Here is a 4768-nt window from a genome sequence, read left to right as displayed (position 1 = left end):
GGGGGGGGCGCCGCCCCACCTCCATCCCGGAATCATTGGAAATTTTTTTTCCGTTGAATGAATTTCTGTGACCTTCTAATATGCTACAAAACCATTTTTGGGGTCCGAAAAACGGGGTGGGGTTAGGTGGAAGCCTCGGAAATTTCACCTCCACCCCACCCCCATTGATGTTTTCACTAAGGACCATAATTTTTTTGTTATTTAGCCTCAAATCAACCCTGATACAGCAAACCTATCATCAAAGACATTCCAGCCTTCAGCAGACCATCTTTTTAGGAATAATCTAGGACATTACGTACAATGGGCGTGTGATTTAGGTAGGGGGGTACTTTGGCTGCTATTTTTAGTGTGTCGAGCGACCAGGAAGAAGCTCTTTCATTGGTTCGATTGCGTGATGAGAGTTTTTTTTACACACATATGTATGTATATATATCATCGGCACTTATCAAACACGAATTTGGCCATTGTCACACTGTAATTTCTGCCTATTATTAATGTGTGTGTGTGTGTGTGTGTATCATCATTTTCTTAATGGACCCAGAAGTTGTTCGCAAACAGCAGCAATAATTTTCTTCAGCTGAATACATGTCATTGATTGGTTAAAATTACCCAAATACGACAACTTTAACACAAAATAACTTCTAAAATACAAAATTTTGTCAAAAATGTTAAGAGTAAATCTTGTTCTATGTGACACATTCTACCAGTATCCGAAGTTTCAAAGTATTTAGTTTAAAAAATTAATAAAAAAATCTGGCCGTCAAATTGAATAGATCTAAAAGTGCCTTAGCTATAAGAGCTTACCTATAAGTAGGTTATCTCCCTTGGCTAGGCGGCGCTCCATGTAGACAATTAAACTTCCGCAGACTATCCACGCTATTGTTATTGTTTTACGTCTTATCATGGATATAAAGCAGCTCGATGATTCAGCTATCGAAGTACTTACTGTGGCTGAGTTAAAGAAATATTTAAGATTATATGGACAGTATGTTACTGGAAGAAAGGCGGACTTGATTGAAAGGTATAAAAATTCTGTCGATGAAGAATGTCAACAAAGTAAATTCCTCGGACGATAAGTCTGAAGTATCGGACGATACTTCAGACAGGAATAAGCAGAAGCTTATATCTCTTCTCGGTGAAGTATTGCCTGATCCCAATCTGCTTTCAGCAACCATTCACTGATTTGGCCATGAGCATGATGAGGTGTAGTAGAGGTAGGGACAGTCACACTATAAAGTTTAATAATTAGAGGAATATTAGATTCAATGCTGTAAATTTATTATTTAATCAAACACACACACACACATATATATACATACAAAAAATAAGAGGAATGACCAGCAAAAGTGGACTCCTATATGCTAGAAATAGATGCCGAATCGGCATCTATTTCTAGCATATAGGAGTCCACTTTTGCTGCTCATTCCTCTTATTTTTGCATGTAATATAATTTTAATCTGCGGATTTTTTTAATATGCTAGACCACTGGTTCTAATTGATTAGTATCAATTTCTACCCTTATTAATATATATATATATAAAGAAACATATCTGCGGAAGTTAAAGCAAATCACTGAGCATGCGTACATGTCATACGGGAGAGTTCCAATCAGGGGTGGATAACCTTATAGGAACCCCCTATAGGGTAGTCATATAAGTAAATGTAAATATTTTATAATATATTTCCTAAATTTGCATGTTATGAAATAAAATATATTTTTTAAATAAATGTTTTTAGTTAAACAGGATGGAAGCCACAGTGTTCCTCAGTTAGCTTGGGCTCGATTATTTCCCCATCTTTTATTTCCAGACATCTAGCGTAATCTTTATTGGGGAGATTCAACAAGGAGATGCTTATCTCTCGTTTTAAAGAAGTGGATTTTTGCTTCAGATAGCCATTACTTTAGTATCTTTTTAGAGGAAGCCACTTGGAATACACGAGTCAGAGAATGCCTCTCTATTTAAGTTTGTTTAACATTTCAAGCCACATTTCATCCTTTCCAGCAACCTTGAGTGCTTTAATCGCCTCTATGGCTTTCAACCTCTGTGGTTAGTCTTCCGTTTCAATGTCCTCAGTTTGTTCTGGACAGCTTCTGAATTTGGATGCAATAGTGTCTGCATATTTGTTTCTGATCCCATCAACCACCAGGGCTTCCCGCTTTATCCTGTAAGTCATACTGGACTTACTACTTTAGTGAGTTCTCTCTGCTACGTACAGTCTCAGGTTGCAAACAACGAGATAGTGATCAGTTACTAGCTCAGCTCCTCTCTTTACACAAATGTCCCGTGCAGAATCAAAGAGGCTGTAGATGATAAAATCTGTCACTTTTTAAAAATCATTATATGTTGTTCTGATTTGAAGAAGACTTGGCTGCTATTTTCGGCAGGCTGAATAACCACATAAAAGCTCTCATATTTGAATGAAGACGACAACGATGAAATCTATTGCACTTTTTGATCAATAAAATGTTATTCTTACCGTACACAAAAAAGCACTGTCGTTACTACGAACGACAAAATGTTGAGAGAGTACTGTTCTTGGTGTAGTTGTAGCAGCAGTTAAAATGTGGTAAGCTGCTTTCCGTGTTACGAACTCCTAATGTATTTCGTTCTCCGACTGTTCATTGCCTCTGTATTGTCAGCTGCTCTCCGCCATCTCTGTTGGTCATCTCCTATGGTGTCTGTCAGTGTTCTCTCTGCTGCATTTCAAAACTCTCTGTCAAGTAGTCAGAGTGTGCCAAATTTATACTGATGGTTAGAAAGAAATGCGCTAAAAGATGAAATCGTCAGTGGAGCCTATTTCAAGCGGTGTCATGGTTGGCCAGATTTTGTTGGGTAATATTCTAGCAAATCATGACATCGGGTGTAGAGATCTGACTGCTGAACATTCCAGCTGCACATTTGTGAATATATGTATATTAGTTATATTTATGACAGGCGATGAACAGATTCACCGTTATAGAAAAAAAGAATTATTTCATGTTCTTGAAGTTTTTTAATTCTTATGACGTTAAAAGGGGGAATTCTATTTTCTTTATAATAATGGTTCCAAATTCTGGCCAAATCCAGCAAGTTGTAGGGAGAGGTAACTCGACTACATTGATCCCAGTACTCAGTTGGTACTTATTCTATCGACCTCGAAAGGATGAAAGGCAAAGTCAGCCTTGGCGCGGAATTTGAACTCAGAACGTAAGAACGGACAAAATGCAGCTAAGCATTTTTTTCTGGCATGCTAACAGCTCTGCTAGCGCAAAATGTTGTCTCCAATATTAATGTAACGTTTCCGTGAAATTTATTTGCTAACACTTCTTCATACATAAACAAAGTGGTAAATTATAAGTTTCGGTGAAATATTTTTATTCACGATTAGGAATGTTTCCATGACTTTTTTGTAATTTGCAATTTTTGCATATCAACAAATATTTAAGTAGAGTAGAAAAGACATATTTTTACAGAAATTTGTCTTTCTCTTTTCTCATTTTGTTATTTTCTATGCTTCATGTGTAAAAATACATTTAATTTATTTTTGCACGTGTATTTTGTTTTTGATTACATTAAATACCTATTTTCTATATTTTTTTACATGCATTCTAACTCATACATGAACACAGGCAAAAAGAAAACTCACCTTCACACTTTCAACATACATCTTTCTAGCTATAGAGAAATTATACCTGCCATTTCTTCCGTTGCTTTCACTTGAAGGCTCATGAGAAAGCTGAATCGGCTCAAACATGTGCATTTATGACTTCATTCAGTCTTAGACATACTTTTATTGATTCACAGATATACATGCACACACTCTCTGAAACTCACTTGACTACCTCCCTCTCACTCTCTCTCCACAAGTCATTTTACTCGCGTTCTAATTTACAAATGATTTGCTCTCTCCTGAAAATTCCATTCAAAATTCTTAGCCTCACTAATACTTATTTAATGTGTGTGTGTGTGTGTGTGTGTCTGTGTGTGTGTGTGTGTGCGTGCGTATTCGTATGCACACCAACATACACATATTTTCTTTAGTATTTTTGGATAAGTCTCCCAAACATTGACTGTCATGTAGGGAAATGTATTGTGATTTTTCTACCACTAGCTTTTCATACACTAGCTATAGAAACATTAATTACAGTTTTAACCAGGACTGTTAAACTTTATTTCATTCGTCAAATTCGTTTCTAGTATAAAGTTGAGCCAAAAGCGGAAATTCTCTAACAATGTCAGCTCTACTCTCTTCATTGATTATAACATGTCAATCAGCTCAGCGATCTATTCCATGGAGTCTCTGGGAGAGATGAGTAGGACAGGAATGCCTGAGTAGGTCAAGAATGCCCAGCCATCTCCGAGATAGATATGTAAGGAACGACCGTGCGAACTCATAAAAGGAGAAATGGTGACGAATGGAAAAAACAGAGCACTCCTTTTATTTAAACGTGTCACACGGTCGAACACAAAATAATATATCACAAAGATGATATACATGATATGTTATGCTACGATAACATATGTGACCAGTAATGAAAGACCACAACCGTATAAGATGAATAACAGAGATATTTATTGTAGCGTTAAAGATGTATGTCTGTGTGAGAGTGTGAATGCGACATATAAGAACATAATCAAAGACAGGCCGTCATACAAAGAAAAGTGTGTATGTGAGTGATACATGTGTGTGAGTTATTACAGCAGATGGAAAGAGAGTCAATAACACGTGAGCAATTATACCAGTTCTTTAGTACACTATAGGAAAAGTTCTGGCACTGTCATGCTAT

The sequence above is a fragment of the Octopus bimaculoides genome, chromosome 7 (genome assembly GCF_001194135.2).
Source record: "Octopus bimaculoides isolate UCB-OBI-ISO-001 chromosome 7, ASM119413v2, whole genome shotgun sequence".
NCBI classification, from domain to species: domain Eukaryota; kingdom Metazoa; phylum Mollusca; class Cephalopoda; order Octopoda; family Octopodidae; genus Octopus; species Octopus bimaculoides.
This window is presented reverse-complemented; position numbering follows the sequence as displayed.